At 34.4% G+C, this 20,606-nt stretch overlaps 1 long non-coding RNA gene across 1 annotated transcript in view; it reads right to left on the bottom strand.

Annotated features, from left to right (window-relative positions):
• Positions 1-242: 242 nt before the first annotated feature.
• LOC111737457 overlaps positions 243-20,606 on the bottom strand; it is a 46,112-nt gene continuing 25,748 nt past the window's right edge. Inside the window, exon 3 of the long non-coding RNA XR_002779445.1 lies at positions 243-363. This is a non-coding gene — a long non-coding RNA (uncharacterized LOC111737457). The remainder of the gene's footprint in view (positions 364-20,606) is intronic.

The following is a 20,606-nucleotide window of genomic DNA, read 5'->3' as shown; positions in this document are numbered from 1 at the left end:
AAAGGGTTCTCCATTTTACTGAGTGCATCTGTTCTATTTTTGGCATCACTTCTTTTATTTTCTAACTAACTCCACAGTCTGTTACAGGAATCATTCTCTCTCCAGTTTCTTGGAATTTTGTCCTCTCTTTGGATGAATTCACCTTTTTATCTTCTCAGCTCTTAGGATTGGATTATGAAATGGGAATGATGTCAATGCAATTAGATGAACTTAAAATTTTGTTCTCCAACCTCCAATGCTGCCAGAAATTCTTTACACATCCCACATAAGTTTCCTCTTCTATTCTCAAGAGCAGCTAATATGAATTTTTATTATCATCCTCAATCCAGTCTCAGTTCTTCTGTCAGCAGGCAACTTTCTTTGCTTCACAAAAAAGATTTAGAAATCATTAGTATGCAACACCAGTGTTTAAAGAAACATAAAGGTATGAGAAACATATTTTGCCTTGGATAGGGCAAGAGGTTCAATGTGACTGAATGGGGTGGAGGTGGAAAGAGAAAGGGATCAGAGATGATGAAGGCACATAAAGGAAGAAACACAGAAAGGGGGCCGCTGAAAGAAATGTTACAGGAGTTCAGAGGAAGGTGAGATCACGGAGGGTCAGGACAGAAAGAAAAATCATCTCAGAATTGTAGCATTTTGGAAGTTATATGAGGATCTATATTTTGTTTGAAAAGACAGATCTTAGACAAGCAGAGAGATATGGGAAAGAATTCTCGACACGGGAAATGAAATGAATTATGGCTCTTATGGCTTGGATGCCAGAATATACTGGAATTCTTCCTTTTCTAGTAAAAGCTGTGTCCCTCTTTAACCTCTGTACATGTTTAAGCATTTTTTTTTTCTGGTTCATTTCCCATAATGAATTGTGTGAAGAAAAGTCGTTACCAAAAATTTGCCTAAATCATTAAAAAAAAAAAAAACCCTGAAGAGAATATTTTGCTTTTAATAGCAATTTTGTTTGATTAAAAGTAACTTAGGAAAAATGGGAAGAATGACCATTTTTGTTCATAAATATAGACTAGCTAGTACATTTTGGGCTGCATGGTATTTTGTTTATTAGCTCCCTGTCAGCCTCTTTTCTTGCCAGCTGAAGTATAGTAGTATGATTTTGTTCCAAATTTTACACTTTGCCAAAGGTTTGTTTCTCAGCTGCATTTTGGGAACAGCTGTCAGCTCCAAGCAATCTGATTGCTTTTCATGAATGATAAATCACTTCCCTGTACACTGATTTGTTTAGGTACAATAGGAAGAGACGTCATTCTGCCTGGCATGTTAGCAGAGGGATTGGTAAGATGAGGATGGTGGGGGGGAAGTGTGAAAGTTCTAGTAGGCGTTTCCTTAGTACTTAATGTTCAATTAATGTTAATTTCATTTCAATTGAATAATGGAAAGAAATTCTCTTTATTTGCAGTTCTGAAGAAGCAAGAAAAAGCAACAGTTTTTTTCTGTAGGAGCCATAATAAAGTTACTACTGGGTTATCTGTTTGAAAATAAAAAGAAAAGATTCTTTGGGATCACACATTCTTTTGTTTAAAAAATTGTCTATACAAGTTGTAAGGGTTAAAGGAGTGTTAGAAGTTACAAAGAGAAAGCTTGAGTTTCTTTAAAGTATCCAATTAGTGAGACTCAGCAGTCCATGAAAATATTTATCAAATTCCCAGCTCAGCTAAGACCTTATCTGCTCCAGCTTTCCTTGCACAAAATCACAGAAATCTACATTTGCTGCTTCACATTCCAGGGGAACAGGGGGAAACCTGGAGAGGGTAGAGGAATCTCATCTTTCATGTATTACATTTATGGCTTCAATTTTAGTTTTGGAATAAAAGTTTCGAGGTGAGAGGCAAGGGAATTCAAAATTTTCTTTTGCCTTGAAGTTTGTTTATGACGGTGTTGTCCCTCTGTTCACTTCTGGTAGGCTTGTGTCCACATCTTTCTGTGAGAGACTCGGGCAATCTATCTGCCTAGCTCCTCTTGAATATAAAAAAGGTAATCTTCAAATCACAGATTTTTACTAAGAACAGTAAATGGCCTGCAATGGCATAACAGTGTTTTTTGGACCCTCAATTTGTAAAAGTATGTACTTTCACTGTAAGCATGGGACCCCATGCCCTCATTCTGTGAGCCCCCAGCCTCTGTAGAGGCTGCTTGGGAGCTGGTGGCTCCAGCCAAGCTGACTCGGTACAATCAGACAAAGCTGAAAACCAATTGGCATCATTCCTCAGCTGGATGTCAGCAGGCCAGGCACTTACTGCAGGGATGCTCTTTTATTTTAATAAGTAATTTATTTAATGAGCCGACAATGGCAAAATGTCAAATATAGAGACTTCAAAGATGAACAGCACGATTGCAAGGAGCAGGAAGTCTACGGGATTTGCGATATTCAGCATCCTCAGAAATGATGTTCCTTTAGCTGATTTCAAAATCACTTGGCACCTGATTTAAAAAAGGATCTCTGCCATTAGTCTTGAGAGAAGTAATGTCACCCATATTGCGTTTTAGAGTTAGTAAAATGAAAATGGCAGGTTCTGGATTTAAACAGTGTAAGGTAATATGCATGACAGATCATCATATTTTGTGAGAAAGAGAGGTAGAGGCCCATATAACTGGCCCAATGGAACATATCTCCACTTGCCTTGTCACCCACATGGCAGCATCTGATGCTTGCCTTCAGGGTGGGCAAGGAAGAGGAAAGAGCCCTCCACTGTGGTTCTGTTATCAATTAGAGTTATGTACTTGGATGACTTACTTCAGGCTCTGATATAGTTCTTCTCTCACATTAAATGGATGGGTCTGCATTTGAAGAAGTTCGAGTTCCTTTCCAGATTCTGAGATACGATTCCCCTGAAATTCATAGCCCTTCAGTGTACAAATGTGTTCATTAATTCCCTAATTATGGTTGGTCGTGAGTTCAAATCCTATAAAAGTGATAAGCCTCAGTTAACTTGAAGGTAGAATATAAAAGTTTATATAATTCTATGGACCCAACACTAATTTAACAATTACCCATTGAGTACTTACCTGCCAGCTACTGTTTTAGGTATTGGATGTATGGCAATGAACAAAACATCTTTGCTATCGGAAAGCTAACTTTCCATTAGCTTACTGACAAAGTTAGCATCAGGTAGCTCTAATTCACACTTTGAATGAGTATTCCTACTAGAAGCCTGTATCAAAATTCTACTTATTATTATTATTTTTTTTTTGCCAAATAAAAAAATGTTGCATCGTGAATTGTGCTGTGTCTGATGTGTTTATCTGGCAAATTCTTCAGTCATTTAAATTAGTTTCTTCTTCCTATGTTAGAATTTAATTAAAACTCATATTGCTTAATTCTTCTCTTCTGACTCTGGAGGGCTCTGCAGTATGCTCATAATTCTTTCTAGGCCCAAATGCAGGGACGAAAACCTGTTTCTACTTGCAGTCTGAGGTTCTGTGCTTGAGCCTGTTCTGTACTGCTCCTCTCCTGGCAACGGTGCATAACTGCGAGAAACTGATTTGCACATGGTGCTGGCTGGCTTTGCTTCTGAAAGGAATAATGTGCATGGCTAGTCTCCGATTGATGTGTGGGAACTGCCATTTGGGGGTGTATAACACTCTTTATTTTCCACCTACTTAGAATTCTAAGGCTCAATGGTCAACATCTGTCGTTCTTTACGTTGAAATTTTTCGATTACCTTTTTTTATGATTATAACAGTAATGTTTATTATTAAAATTTAGAAAATATAAAAAGTATAATAAAGAAAAATAAAATAAGCCATAATCCCATGACTCTGAGTTAACCATTATTAGCCTTCTCTTTGCATATATTTTATAATATATATAGTTTTGTATTATGTTTTTTTTGTCCTTAGCAGTATGTTGTGAGAATATCCCTGATAATATTAAAAATCTTTGAAGATCTAATTTTAATGGTTATATGATATTTAATTTTATAGCTTTATTGTAATTTGTTTAACCAATGCCTTATTGTTGGATGTAGTTCCTAATTTATTATTGTTTTAAAATATCGTGGGTAATAGCCTTGTTAATGTATTCCAGATACCTCCCTAAGTAATTTTTTAAGAAAAATTTCAAGAAATAAAATTATTGGATCACATGACATACATGTTCTAAGGTTTCTGAAACATATTACTTAATTATTGTCTAGAATGGTTCAGAAAATATATTCTTGTTGAATCATGCATTCACTTTTTAGAAAAATCTATATCAATTTGTTAGGCAAAAAAGTATTTCACTATTGTATTATTTTCCAGTTGTTAGAACCCTAGTGAGAGTGAATATGTGGGTCACATGTTTATTGGTCATTTGTTTGTTTTCGTTATTTCTCTCTATTATCTCTGCTACATTATCTATTTTTCTGTTGTGTGGAACACTGAATAATGGCCTCCCAATGAAATCTATAATCTCATCTTTAAAACATGTGAATTTGTCATTTTATCTGGCAGAAGAGATTTTGCAGATGTGATTAAATTAAGGACTTTGATAGAAGAGATTATTTTGGATTATCCAAGTGAGGTCATTGCAAGAGGGAGGCAAAATGGTTGGAGTCAGAGAAGATGTGATGATGGAAGCAGAGGGCAGAGAAGAGAGGACCTGAAGATATTACATTGAAGGCTTTGAGGACAGATGTAGATGGCCTCTAGAAGCTACATAAGGCAGAGAAAGGGATTCTTTTCTAGAGAGGTCCAGCCCTGTGGACATCTTGGCTTTAGCCCAGTGAGACAGACTTTGGACCTCTAATCTCTAGAAATGTAAGAAAATAAATTTGGGATGTTTTAAGCCACTAAATTTGTAGCAATCTGTTATAGCAGTTGAATACAAATACAGTATATTCTTATTATTCTCATTGATATGTAAATACTCTTATACAATCAAGTTATTAACTTGTCATTAATGTTACAAATATTTTTTTCCCAGTTTGTAGTTTGCTTTTAAATATTTTTATGGTGTTTTCTGATATAGAGTTTTGTTCTTAACTTTTAAAATATTGATGTTACATTAGATAAGTTTTATTTCAATAGTATACAAATTTTAAAAAATTATGCAGTTAAATCTATGTATCTTTTCCTTGGTGATATATTCTATTGCTTTTAAATCAGTTTTATATTCACCAATGTTACTTTCAGCATTTTTATGGTATGTGATTTTTCATTTATTATTCTTTATTAAGTTTTTATATATTTTTAGTCCTATTTCAGGGCTATCTAATCTGTCCCATTAATCTGTCAAGTCCTGTGCTATTACTACACCATCTAAATTATTGTAGTTTCATAAAAGTTTTTATATCTGGTAAGCCAAGTCCTCATCCATTACTCTTTTCATTAACGTTTTTTAAAGCTGGCCTCAACATTTTATTTTTCCAGATGAATCTTAGAATCTTTTAGACAAGTTAAAAAATTCATGAGTGTTTGAATTTGGAAAGATGGCATCTTTTTAATATCAGCTCTTCTCATAGAAGGAGATGGTGTTTTTCCATATACAAGATTGAAAAATATATTTATTTAAAGTTTTATAGATTTATTGATGTAATCTCAGATGTTATTTGATAAGTTTAGTTTTAGGTATTTTGTATGTTTTGTTACTATTAGAATTAGAATGTTTTCCATGGTATTTACAAACTAATTTTAGCTGATGTATTGGAAAGCTCTCTATTTTTATATACATATCTTCTATTTTACTGAACTTTTACTAAGTTTTTCAGTTAATTCTCTTTGGTTTTTTAAGATATATAATTATAGCACATGAAAATGCTGGTGATTTTATCTCCTACCTACACCTTAAAAGTTTACCTTTTTTGATTTAAAAATTTTAAAGTATTGACCAGAACTTCTAAAACCATGTTGAATCTTAACAGTAACATGACGTGTCCTCATCTTATTCATACTGTAAAAATCATTTCTTGAGAAATTCACATTCAGTGTGGCTCTGGCTTTAAGTTTAAGAATGGTCTTATTATTTATGTTAAGGAAATATTCTCTTTCTAGTTTAAAGCATGGATTGAAAATATTTCAATCTTCATTTTCTAAATGGATCTATTGAACTAATATTTAAATGAATTACTTTTTGAATAATAAACCTAATTTATGTTTCTAAGATATACTCTTTTGCTTATTGGGCATTCTTTACAATGTACAATAGAATTTAGTTGGTTAGATTGTTCGTTTATTAGGATTGTTGGATCTATATTTACAAAGACAAGGTTGTAGTTTTAATATTTTCCTCTCTCTATCAGATGTTGGGATGGGGGGCAACATTTAGCTTCCTAAAACATTTTTGGTGCTCTATGGTTATTTTCTATTTCTTGAAGCATATATTGAATGAGGATTTGAAAGACATTACCCATAAAGCTAGCTGCTTTGTATCATTTTGAAGGTCATTTGTTTTTTGAAGTGATTCAATTTCTTTTATGATTTCTTCTAATTAGTTTTCTTCTACTTATGTTATTTTTGGTAATTTATATTATCTTCACAAAATTGTTCTTTTATTGAGATCTCAATAAATTAAGTTTCCAAAGAATGGTTTGTGGGACTATATTTTCATTTCTCCCAAGATGGTACATAACTACTACCATTCTAGATGCACAGAAAAGAAGTTAATTTGTTTCATGCAATAGATGCTTTAGGGCTTAATTCTCTCTTGGAACTGGTTGAAAAGGTTTGGAATAGATTTATACATAATACTTAAAAATAATTGTAAAAACTTCCTTCTCTGTTTTTATATTCTCTCTCTCCTTATGGTCATTTACAAATGGATTAATTTCTTTTTTCAAATTAGTTATTATTTTTCCCCAAAGAACCAGTTCTTGGATTTCATTTACAATTTGGTTATATTTGCATTTATTTTGATTATTTCTTTTCTTCAGATTTTATTAGGTTTCTTTTTTTGACCTCTTTCTAATGGTTTGATTTGAATAGCTAACTCATTTCAAAGAGAATAACAATAGGAACATTCTCAGCAGAGTTGAATAGTTAAGGTAAAGCATGGTGAGGGGCGTGTGATAGTAGAGCTGTTACAGATAGGATCAGGGAGGGCCACGAATGCAAAAACAGAGACTTTATTTTCAATGTCATTCATTGGATGTCAATGGTTGTAGATCTAGAAAAGTTATTTGCTCTGTGTATAATTTTACCCTAGGGGCTGACCAGAGCCTACTTTCTTGTAAAGACAACCATTCCTTAGTTATAAGATATTGATGGAGTGTCTGCCATGAGTGCTAAACATGGAGCACTCTCCTAGTGGCAAAGAAGAATATGCGAGAAGAGCTGATATTTTTGAGCATTTTGTTGCAAAAACAAACTAAGCTTGTAGCAGCCGTTCAAAGAAGAAAGATCATAGTCAGGATCTGGAATAAATAGACAAGACTTTCTGAAAAGGCACAATCTGAGTTGAGTCTAAAAGGAGAAAATGAAGGATTTGGCAATGTATCTGACTGGTTTGGAGAACTGTATGGAGAGAGCCTAATGGAGATGAGATTGTAGATTGTGGAGTAAGAGAATGGACTGATAAGAGCCAGAGCATATCAGGTTTATGGAGAATGTTCATAAGCCAGCACCACTGGTGCCTCAGTGGTAGGAAGTCATTGAAGGTTCTGATAGGAATGATCTAATGAAAATGTCCTTTCACATGATTAGCTTGGCAATAGTATTCATGCTGCATTGGAGGGGAAAAACCTGACTGGCAATCAGGGAGGAAGCTGCAGTAGTTCATGTATACAATGTTAAAGATGTGAACTTAGTGACGACTGGACTACAAATGAAAGGAATACTAAGTGCCAGAGGTGCAAAGCTCTTTGAAAGGAAATAGAAAATCAGAGAAAGACAGGAAAAAATTAAATACATCTTTCAGTTTTGATTCTTAAGCATTTGAAACCAGATGGTTGTAAAGGGGTCCTATTTGAGAAAAAATATAATGCACAGAATTTTGGACTTCTTGAATTTAAGGTTATGGACATCCATTTGGAGAGTGCTTGTAGTTGGTAGGAAACATGAAACTAGTGTGCAGAGGAATGGAAGATATAAAGTAACATGTGGGATTAGTTGGGCAGCAAAAGGAGAAACATGTGCTGCTTGAAAGAAGGGAAACAGGGGCAAGCGAACAATAGCATTAATGATGATAATAATAATAATAATAATAATAATAATGATGCTAGGAAAGTTTTTATATAGTATAAATATCAAATTTTGCTTGCAGGTATGCAGGGAAAGGCAGCAAGGAGTTCTGCAGAGAAAGACACTTAAGAACAGGAGCAAATTTTAGTCTTTCTCTGAAATATATTAGCTATACTGACCCGAATATATCAATTAAATTGAATAAAATATAGTTTTAGAAGTTCTTGGTAGAAGTTAAGATAAATAAAACTAGATGTGGTCTAGCCTCAGAAAGGTATGTTCTGAGTGATAAATAATAAAGTGCTATTCGATATTAACATATAATATCTAAGAGCACAGGAATTGACAATTGATGACAAATATGAACTAAGTTCATGCTAAGAAGTTGTAGGATAGTTAAAATCAGGGTTAATCTGTTCTAAAGAATAACTAAATGGTTTTATCAATATTTCTGACTTGGCCCTTCAATAAATGGAATCTGTGTGTCTTTGAAGTTTATAAATCAAAGTGACTTTGATATAAGCTTCTTTGGAATAATTGCAAAAATACTGAAGTTTTCTTTAAATTTTTTTCTTTTCTCTTGAGTTGTTACTTGGAATTTGCATACTTCTCAGAATAATAAAATTTAATCTAGAGTTCAAGGTAGCTATTTATATTTTATTAAACTCTTAAACTTCAGATAATATTTCTTGGAGTGGTGATTTACATATGGCTGAAAATTTTACAGGAAAAGAATTGGTTACATGAGCTTTTTTTTTTTTTTTCCTGAAGAGGGGTAGAAAACCACAGGAGAAACAAAGTAGAAAACCATTTTTGCTTCTGATCTGAGAAAAAAAGATAAAAATGTATATGTCAAGGTGTGATTTAAAAGTCTGTGCCCTTGCTTATGCTGAGGAGGAGAGAAGGAAGTGAGGAGCTGGAGGATTGAAGTTAGAAACAAGAAGAGGGTGCTTGGAAATACGGTCACCCAGCAGGAGACCAGTGCAAAGATCAGAGGGTACAGGAATGCTTAGATAAAAATGGAGAAGGGCTGGTAAGGAAGAAAGAGATGGGACCTAGGGAGCATCTGCAGGAGCCCCCTGAACTGGTCCGATAGTGCTCTTTTGTGCAAAACCTCCTCTGAAGGTGTAAGGCCTTGTCTTTACAGCTACCCCTCTACAGAGTTAAAGGCCCGCCATGCTAAAGCTAGTATCTCTCTATAGTTGCCAACGAACATTTTTTCTTGCAGTAGAAATGTAGTTTCTCTTAAACACAGCATAATATTTTTTCTCTCTCTAAATACCTTTCTTATTAGGCATGATTTTGTTCTCCACACTGGAAAAAAATCCTTGAAGACAAAAATGATTTCACTGGGCTCTACAGATTTAGACGGGCTCTGCCTATGCTGCTGGGGAGTTGATCAGAGTCAGACTGTGGAAAAACCTGGGGCATATGTGCTGCTCCTCTGGTTCTGGGGTATTCTTAGGCGAATCAAGGTTCTGAGGTTCACTGCCCAGTACAGTTCCCATGGGGTCATGAATCAGAAAGAAAAGACATTTTATATTATCTATAGAAATCTGCAGAAAACTTTCTTCAATGGATTTATCAAATCCATTATCCTGACTATGAAAAAGAGTTTGGTTTTCTTTAGATGAATAGTATATTTTGAAAAAAATTACAGAACTGGAGAGGAAGGACACTGGAATGATTAGGGGCACAGACTCTGGAGCCAGAATGACTGAATTCCTATCCTACCAGCAACTTGGGTGATTTTGGCTGTGGGTGGAATCTTTCTGTACCTCATTTACTCATTCATTATATAAAGATGATGCACTGTGATAATATCTATTTCATTATGTAATATATGATGATAATGCTAAAATAATAATAATTATTAGATTATGAGATTGTTGTACTGATTAAATTAGTTGATATATATAAAGGACTTAGAACTGTACCTGGCACATGTTTAGTTAGTATTAGATAATCAATTCAGTGTCAGAGACTGATCCTGTAGTTTATGTTTTCTGTAATATGTGGGCTACGGTTTGAGGTCAAAGTTTTCGTAAAGTATCTCTCCTCCTCAATATTTCCTTTGTTTTTGTAGGAACCAAATCTTACTTTTCCCACTTGAAAATGAGAACAATGTTGTTAACTTGCCTTCTGGGTATTGTGTTCTGTATTTTTGTTCTAGTGCCAAGATAAAATGAAGATCTTTGACTAACTACTTCAATATAGCTTAATTGAATTGATTTAGTTCAGCTATTGACTGGCTCCATTCACTGAGGCAACTCTGCTCTGCAAGACGTTTTTTTTCCTAAAATAATATTTCAATGAGTTTGTTGCTAATTAAAAAAAAAAAAAAAAAAGAATTCCGTATTGGAACTGGAACACAAAACTTGTTGGCTTACATGGCACTCAAAATTACAAAAAAAGTGACGAAAGTCAGTGATAGAAAAATATGAAGAGAATTGTTTCTACTCTTTGTCTTCTAAGAAATTACTAGGGAGTGCCATTTGTTTGAAAAAGATCTTAAAGTTTGAGTTTCTTTTTAAATTTCTGATGAGGTTATAGATAAATTTATACATTATTCACTCACACAATCTATTTATTATAAAACTTGTATTGAGCATCTACTCAGTAAGGCAACCCACTATACTAAGTGCTAGAGGTGCAAAGATAAATGAGACATGGTTCTAGTCCTTAAGGAGCTAACCATTTTATGGTGGGGATAAAGTGATATGTGAATAACTATAATATATGACATAATTTCCTAAGTGGCATATCAAAAAGATAAGGGAAGTGCTATAAAGATTTGAGGAAGTGAAGTAGCAATGTTAGTTTGAAGGGTTAGCAAAATTGTCATAAATTAAATAGTATTTAAATTATATATTTGAAGGATGGGTAAAATTTAGACAATAAGAGAAATTGGCAATAGGAAATTTTGGCTAAGAGTGTAGCATGAGTAAATGTGGAGAGATAGGAGAGGATGGAGGACATTTTAGGGAGAAAACATATTTAGTTTGGTGTAGGGTGCAGATTTTACACAATGAGCATCTATTATGTTCTTGAGGCTGCTCTAGGCACTGGAGAGAAAGAGCTGAACAAGCTAACTGAGTGTCCAAGTTCTATGACACATGTATATTAGAGGCAGAGACAGAAAATATAGAAGTAAAATATAAGAAAATCTAACAGTGAGAGATTCTATCAAATAAAAATAAAAATAATGGAATAACAAGCGACAGAGATGAGAGAAGTTACTTTAGAGTGGGTGAGACAAGGAAGACATCTCCAAAGAGGTGAAATTTATTGTGAGATTAGAAAAATGGGATTTAGCCTTTTTAGACCTGGAGAGAGGAAACTGCAAGGGTATTGATAAAAAAGAAAAAAAAAAAAAAAGGCTTATTTGAAAACGAGAAGGGCTAGTGTGGCTGGAGAGTCATGACCAGTGGTGAGAATGATACCAATTGAGATCAGAGAGACAGATAGAGGAAGGATTTCGAGATCGGAAAGATTAGGGCAACTATTTTGGGTTTTATTTCAAATGCAATGGGACACCATTGGAGGGTTTTATGCAAAGGAGTGATGTCTGAATTACATTTTAAAAAGAGCATTAAGGCTTCTGTGTGGACAATGGACTGTGGAGTATGGAGGAACAAGATAAAATTACTGAGATCTTTTGAAGTTTATTGTAGCAAACAGGCAACAGATGACACTGCCTTAGACTAGGGTGATGGAAATGGGAGCTAATTCTGGAAAGATAGGGAGCCATAGAGTGAAGCACTTAGCATTATCCTAGTCTAAGGATTTGAAGTTAGTGGAGGCAGAAAAGAGAGTAAAAGTGTTTATGGATTTAGATAATTCCAGTGTTTATACTTTGATTTACTTTTTCCTGTGGAAGATGAATTTTTTAAATACACATCAGTGACTGATTAGTACATTACATAATAATTACTTCTGTGGTACTCTAGTGATTTGGCAAAATAAGAGTACCTCGAAAAAGTAGTCTACTTAATAATTGTCATAGAATCAGATTTCAGATTTCCTTTCCCCTTGGGAAGGTCTTCAGGAAGACAGAGTAGAGACTTTTTTTTTTTTTTTTTTTTTTAGCAAAATGAGTCCATATTGTACTATGATAAGTGGTCAATAGTAATAAAATAATGTTTTGTTTGTCTCATAGATACTTCCGTCTGAGGAGTCTGGAAGTCCTAAGACAGGAATGCCCAACTCAGATGTTTATAGGACTGGGCAGGAAATGTGAATGACATAAGTAGTGAGCTATGAGGAAGGGAGAAACTAAAAAGCTTATCTACTTCTAAAAGTGAGCAGTCATTCCTCAAGTGTGGCTATGTGGATATTATAATTTTTAAAAGAAGAATCTGAAAAGTCCCTGATTTTTAAAAGATGACAACTAATTATAAGAAATTAATACATTGTATAGACCAAAGCAAAATCTGTTTGTAGGCTTGTTTCAGGCTGGAGGCCAACACTTTACAACCTCTGAAATAAAGTTTTCTCTAGTAACCCAAAGGAAAACTCTACTTCAGCTAATCCATGGTAAAGCCAGAAACAAAGCTCAGTGCCTTGACAACTGAGACTCAATGGGGAGGGAACAGAGGCAGAAAAGCCTGTGAGAGTTGTGGGAGAGGTCGAGCAGGAAGAGGAAGCGGAAAAATGAAAGAAGGATGTCCAATGAGGTGAATGGTTTGGTGTGATGATGATGACACAATGGGAAAAGCAAAGAAACATTCTGCATACCATCATCTGGACCCCATGAATGTCTGTGGTCATCTGACAGGAGGATTGTTTTCTTTCTGGTAATAGATTGTACCTGCGTGTCTTTTTAGACACTACAGGTCAATCTAAGGGATTATATAATCTTGAAGTGATATAGGCCTTTAAAATCTGTGGCTTCATTTTGAGGAATTATAGATGCAAGCTTATTTCCAACTCTTTTTATTATTAATTTCCCAATTAAAATCTCTTCTTCAGTTAGACCCAGCTTCCCACTGGCCTTCTTGGCTACAGTGCTGGATTACTCTGATTCATAGTGATCTTCCCATCAGCTGAGTATACAGCCCTGATTATGATAATATTTAAAAATCAATCAGTAAGGTACTCTTTCGTGGCTTCTTTGCATTGTTATAATATTTGATGACAATGAATATGTTTTTTTCTATATATTTATCTTATCTTCCCAAATATTGAGTAAGCTTGAAGGCGAATGATCTTAGCTTATCCTTCATCTATCCACCAGAGAATTTAACATGGTGGCTTTAAACGCTGTAGGTACTGCCCCACCCAAATGTTTCCTATCTATAAGGTAACAAAATACTGAGTTGAAGAGCAGAAAATCAAAGTTAGCCAACCACATTGTCTATGTGAAATAAGAAAAACCTCTTTGATTGATTCCCCCCAACACACTAGATTGAAAATTGATTTTTTAAAAACTTAATTAATGGCATTTTGTCATTGTACAGGCATAATTTCTGTGTTATGGAGCCTAAGAACAACCTCTACCCAAAGTAGGAGATGGTAACAGTTCATAAACCTGGAATTTACTCAAGCCATTTAGCAAGCATTTAATGAGATTTTTTGGGGTGGAAGGAGAAGGGTGCACCCATCTTTAAAATTGTGGCTGTATTGTGGCTCAGTGTCTGTCATGGTTGCACTAAGCCATTTGGATCAACGATCATCAGAGAAAAGCATAGCCAAGGAAATCTGTACTTGCAGAATACACTAGAGAAAAAAAAATTGTCTTTCTTTCCCTACTCTATATTGCTAGTTAAAAGAGAATTGTCTTGCAATCTGGCTAGAGAAGCTATAAAAAACTTCAGTTGATACTTGAAAGTGAATTTTAATATGACATGGAAAACAATGACATAGAATTTCAACAAAAAGAAGCAATACGTCAAATACCACTTTGTCAAGGTCTTATTCTAAAGCACTAACTTCATATTATCAAATATTTTGTGGAGATCATTTATGCATAAGGTCTAGGCACCTTGGGAGACATGAAGGGGGGCGGGGGGAAAGATGAAATCCCTGCCTTTAAGTTCTTTAAATTTAGAGGAAAAGAAGTAATATCTTGTGATATGTGTTTAATGATACAAAATACACAGTGAGGAGATGGAAGGGGGTTAATCTAGCTGGGGAACTCTGAGAGAACCTTACAGAATAGCTAGAATTTGATGAGATCTGGATGGGTGGGTGCCCACAGGAAGGAGGTAGAGGGAGAAGGCGACCAGATGAAGAGTACCAGTTACGCAAAGATGCAGAGGTAGCAGAGTGTTGTGTACCTTGAAGGTTTGTGGTCGGTCCCAAAAGGCTGAGAGAATTTCTGCCAAGGGTGTGTTGGGGGCAAAAGGTGGGGTGTCTGTGAGAGTTAAAAGTAGAATGAAACTAGCCTCTCTCAGGATTTGTGTGTCTTCCTCCCAGGTGAAAGAGAACTTCTGAAGGAACCATATTTTATTATTTTTTTCTTAATACCAATAAATGCTTAGTACTTTTGTTACTCTTTATAATCTTGATATTTACATGAGTGTCTGGAAAATGAGGCTTTATATAAATGATGAATCTAGTTAAATGTGAGACTCCGTTATGTACCGTTAAGGAAGTTTGAGTTTGGTTCTGTGTGCAATAGGACTTTGAAACTTATTGAAAAAAAAGAAATTATATAATCAGAGCTGTGCTTTCTGAAGATAACACAGACAACGGTATGAGGAAAAAATTAGAGAGAGGAAAAGTCCAAGGCAAGGAGATCTGTCAGCAGTTGTCACAAAAATCTAGGTTAGGGCAGAGCCAAGACCCAGGAGCAGAGGCTGTGGAAGTACACCAGAAAAATGAACTCAATTAGTTTTGGCAACATTTTGATGTAGAGAATGAGGCAAATGAAAGCGAGGACCTGGAGTTACCATTACCTATCAAACTCAGGTTACTTAAAAACTTTTTAACAATTTGCCACTTTCGTGTGGTTAAATAGGCTACTCCAGATCTCTTATTTCTCTACTTCTGGTGAAATTCAGCACACATTGTTAGTCTTTAAAAATGGAAGCAGGACGAGCCAACGGCTTGATATTATCACCAAATTATTGTGGCTGGTGGAAACTTTTGAGGGGCCTTGAAAGCAGTAAACATTTATAGGAAAGACGAAAGGCTCCAAAGAAAGGGTTAGGGGTTAGTGAACATGGTGGCTCCTATCAAATTTGTCAGATAAGGAATAAAAGTGTCAGTTGTGCCTCAGAGATTTTGCTGAATGATTTGGGGATGTCTTCAATATAAGCTCATGCAGCTAGATTCAATTTTTTTATTTACAGTATTTGCCTAGCTAGGGATTGTGATGATGAGGAAGAATCTTGTTTCTTTCTCCCTGCTTTTAGGGAATCTTATTTTTTCATTTGAAAAGTTTTATAGGAAATCAATAAAATGTACTTCACAATAGATTTTCTTCCTCTAGTGAGGAAATCTTCATCATCATGCTTATATGAACCGAAAAAAAAAAAAAACAAAACATTTGTAGCAAATTTATAGTGTAGCTTGTCAAATTGGGAATGGCTTCCAAAACAATAAATGTAAAGAATCCCATGACTTTATCAAGGATTTCACATTTATTTATGAAATGATAAAATTTCAAGAAAGCACCTACTGACAGCCTTTGAAGGTTGTGTAGAATTATTCTATACCCACAAGTGAGCTTACTATTCAAAGGAATGATGACAAATGTCAACGCTAATGCATCAAAACAACAATAACAATTACCTGTGGACTGTCAGAATCCAGTGATATCAGAAAAAAGGAAGTATGCAATTTACTACTTACATGGTGGTTTTAAAATAAAGGTTGGATGAAACCATATGTACGACAAGCATCATGGAGACCTTCGAAAATGAAACATTCTATAGCTGAATAGCAGGTATTTTCTAAAAGATAAAGAACAGTATCTATTCCTGAGTTCTGATGTTTGTAGCATTAAATGCAAAACAAGAAAGAGGCCATCTTTTCTTGAATTGAATATTGAGTAGCTTGTGGAGGAGAAACTGGCATAAAACTGATGAGAATCGATATTCATCAGATAAAAGATGTTTTATGATCAGATAAACAATAAGAATTAATTTGTTCATATGATGTTTTTGAACATTTACTTTGTAAAATATTACAATAATACAAAAAATAAAAAGGACAAACATACTTTCCAAGAGTACTGGTAATAACTATATTATTACTGATTTAAGATGGGGCTATACTTTGGCAAAATTGGGATAGAATTGGGTGGCTTTCAATGACCTACATTTTCTGCTTTTTTTTTCTTTCTGCTTATTTTTCTTCTTTCAGTTCCTACCTTTTCTTGTTCTGAACCTGCTCCTGTCTGCTTTCCCAGACATTTTCTGTCCTAGAGGAATGTGAGAGGAAAAGCTAATTTGCCCTTTGGTAGTGGTTCTTAACTCTGGATCATGTGAATACCATGAGGGTGGGCAGGGTAGGGAGAGTGCTCCCAGAGATTCTGACTTGACACAAATATATTACAAATTTTCATAACTATTAAACTTAAAAGGTATAATTTTAAATTCATTTCCAATAAAATTATAGGGCTTAAAAATCAGTTAGCTTACTATCCTTTAATGTATAATACCTGCTGATGAAATGAAACAGAATTCAGCACCAATAACATCTCATTTTTCAACTTTATAGATGAAGATGCCGACAAACCTTGTTTACATAAATAAAAACATTGGCATTGGAAATAATACTGTTATGACAACATTAGTCAATTTTTAATTTTTTTTTCTGAATTGTATGCACAAAATTAATAATTACTCCTTTAAACATTTAAAAATATTAGTGGAAAATTGGATTCAGTTCTTTGTTCAGTTTTGTTGGAAGCAAAAAACTACATGAGTAACCTGCAAAAAGTTTTCTTACGTATTCATTGAACTATCCACTTTCTCAATACCAACACCAAATTGATCTACTATTAGTGATCCCCCTACTGCTACCCCAGGAAATGTAGCATTGTAATATTTGCGAAGTGTGAGAAGTACTTTATTTATTTATTTATTTTAAAGTGAGAAGAAGTCAGAAGTGAGAGAAGGGAGAACCTAGAACTGAGTTAACATCTTGACTGTACTGATCTTGAGCAGATGAATTTTTTTTGTAGGAAAGGAAAGAAATAAAAATTGAAGATTTTGAACAGTCTTTTCTCATCCCCGGTTTATATATATTTAATGTTAGTACTCTCATGAGTGTATTTACATATTAAGTGAAGGTACTTAGGAAAATGTGGTTTACTCAAAGACATTAACTCTTGGAGTTAAATAAATAAGGGTATAAATAAGTAAATGAATAGATGAATAGATGAATAAATAAAGAAAGAAATAAAGAAAAGAACTTGTGGATGAGAATGTTTTCCAACCAGAATCTCTCAGATCCTATGTCACAGGCAACTAAAATCTCACCTATTTCTCTCTGACTTTTTTGATTGGTAATGAAAAAACTTTTATGAGTTCAATTGTAATAGACTGACTACATCAAAGATATAAACTACCAGTACTACTTAATAGAAGTATAATACAAACCATGTATGTAATTTTAAATGTTCTAATAGCTGCACAAAAAAATGGGAAAAGAAAAAAGGTGAGATTAATTTTAATTTCATCTAACCCAACATATCGCAATATTAGAATGTCAACATGTTATCTATAAAAATTGTTAATGATGTATTTACATTTTAATTTTTGCACTGAGTTTTTGAAATCCTGTGTGTATTTCATACTTAACAGCATATCTCAATTAGTACTAGTCACCTTTTATGTACTCAATAGTCACATGTTCCTATTGGTTACCAAATGGGCAGAGTGACTATAGATGGTTGGAAACTAAGTTTTGTGCATTCTCTAATATCATTTTGTAGATGTAAAGCCAGCTCTTCACAAGTAAGAAGGAAAGCAAACCCACTAATTTGCATTTTGCTAATCGACATTCTTTACCCCATCTCACACTCCCTACGAAATCTGGCACTTTACTGAAGTTCTAATTAACTACTGATTTTTTACAGCATGTATCACTTGTTGGCAAATGTGCACGGTATAGTACTTATCACACTTTTAAATTACATTTGATTGGAAGTAGAATAATCAAGTCTACTTTTCATTAGAAAACTGATTTCCTTTAATTTTTTATTAGTTGTATTAGCTTTCTCTAAATCATAAAAATTAATAATTTTAGATGCTTCTCAAGCAATAGTCTGAGTTGAATAGTCTCAGTTTGAGTTGAGATCTATTTCTAGTACCCATTTCCATGAGGATTGGGGCCCCTTTGCTCCTATTTCTCCTTTTCCTCTTTATTCTCCACTTCCACTCCTTCTCTCTGCCATCTTCTACTCCCTTTCTGCTGTTTAATGAATTAAAGTATGGGAGACATCCTAACCAAATTCGCCGAGGCTATGAAACTAGGAAGACTAGAGAATGTGTGAGATGTCCAAGACTTTCTGATGGGAGGAGAAGATGACTTGTTCCTGGTGGCTTCAGAGAAAATAACTGGTACTAGTGAATAAAATTTATAAAAAGACACATTTTGTATCTCTACAAAATTTTGTATCTTTACAAAAATCTCTCAGAGCAATATATACTTCCCACATCACAGTGCTTTCCTATAAACTGTTATTTACTTTCAATTTTATAAATACTCATATAGCGCCTTTTACGTGCTTGACACTTTTTAAGTACTTTGTGACATTAACTTCTTTAACTTATTTGATCTTCACAGCAAATCTTTAAGGTAGAACTATTACTGCCCCCAATTTATGGAGGAAACAAATAAGGTACAGTAACGGTAAGTAACTTGCCCAAGATTACAGCTAACAAATGATGGAGCAGAATTTGAATCAGATGTTCTGGCTCTTCCATCCTTTTTTTTTTTTTTTTTAACCACCATGCTATGCTGCCTCTCACTTTATTACGAATCTTTGTTTAATGGTAATAGCATAGCCCCAACCCCTTGACCTCTCTCTAGCTGTCATGTATCTCTCATTAACTTTTGCATACTCTCCCCCAGACTGTAAGCACTTCCAAAGGACAGTAACAATGCCTACTTTGTTTCCTGTTGAATTCTAGTAACTTCTAAGACAGTGCTTAACACATAATTGGTATTCAATACATGTTTGTTCAACAAATGGACATGTATGTTCATTACGAAATTTAATGAAGGTAATATTTCTAAAAGGAATAAAATAATGACAACATCTCTTAAGCACAATCCAAATGTGATTCAGTTACACCACAGGGAAAGGGAAATTTTACTGACAAGTAGTATTTTGAAAGTTTCAAATGTCTAAAAAAGATTAAAGCTAAAGGGGATTTCAAAGTTGGTATTGGGCAGTTCAATTTGAAGCAAAGCAGGTGCTATTAAAACCTCAGCACTCCAGGCCACAGGAAAAGGTAGACAGTTATGAAAGCTTGCAGGCTGGAAGGAAATTCTAATTCCTTGGAATGCCCTGAAGAAGGAGGCAGGGCTGTGGACTGACTACTTTACTGTAAGAGCTGATAACCCTGAAAAGATATAAAAAACATATAGAAGAAGGCACAAGCCAGATTAGAGTCCAAGTTAGAGCTGTGTTATCACAGTCCTCAAGAAATCATCAGCAGGGCCCAAAATAAGGCAGGCTGCAGGCAATTACAGATTGTCATTAAAGTTAAAAATATGACCCACAGCACTGTTGCTGTATTGCTTTGGGCTACCAAAGCTCCATGCTGTCAGTTGTGACACAAAGCATAAGAAAGGACAGTCAAAATTGTATTCTATTTCTGCATTTTGTTACAAAAATAAAAATCTGTACTTTTTTATACGATTAAAATGAGTAAACCCAGACTGATTTTCAAGACATAAAGAAAGAGAAGGCAGAGAAACAACACTAGATATACTTGAAGAAGAACATTTAAATGGTATTTCATAATTGTTTGGGCTTACATAGTAATATAACCAGTAACAAGAATGACTCTGTCCAACTGGTCTTCTTCAATAGTTTTCAAAGTCAAGAATTGCAGACCATAAACAATGTAGGTATTGTGTCTGATGAATTAAACAATGTATGAAGATAATGACCAAGCAAATAACATTTCAAGTAGCTGTTTAATGTCCTGAAAAAATTCACACCAATGACAAGACTTAGATGAAAAAAGGTTCAATTCCAAATGAGGGTATAAGGATTAAGTGAATGTAAAGATGAACATTCCAATATGGGTACATTCTTTATATAACTAAATCCCTTACTCCACAGTGCAGTAGAGTGTAATTTAACTTAAGAGGGGGTAAATGTGCAAAATAGAAATGATTTGGACTTATAATATCAAGGGTAAAGCAATTTGTAATTTGATTTTTAATCTGTAGACCATAGGTAGTATCAAGTATCAAACAATCCAAAGGATAGGTCACTAATTGAAATAAATCATGGAAACATTAATGAAATTGAGTAGAAATGATGAAGCAGCTGGATTTGTCAGCATTTTAGCAGATGGAATAGC

This window comes from Pteropus vampyrus, unplaced genomic scaffold (genome assembly GCF_000151845.1).
Source record: "Pteropus vampyrus isolate Shadow unplaced genomic scaffold, Pvam_2.0 Scaffold2, whole genome shotgun sequence".
Taxonomy (NCBI): domain Eukaryota; kingdom Metazoa; phylum Chordata; class Mammalia; order Chiroptera; family Pteropodidae; genus Pteropus; species Pteropus vampyrus.
Note: the sequence above shows the minus strand (reverse complement) of the source record. Positions and strands in the feature narration are given on the sequence as shown.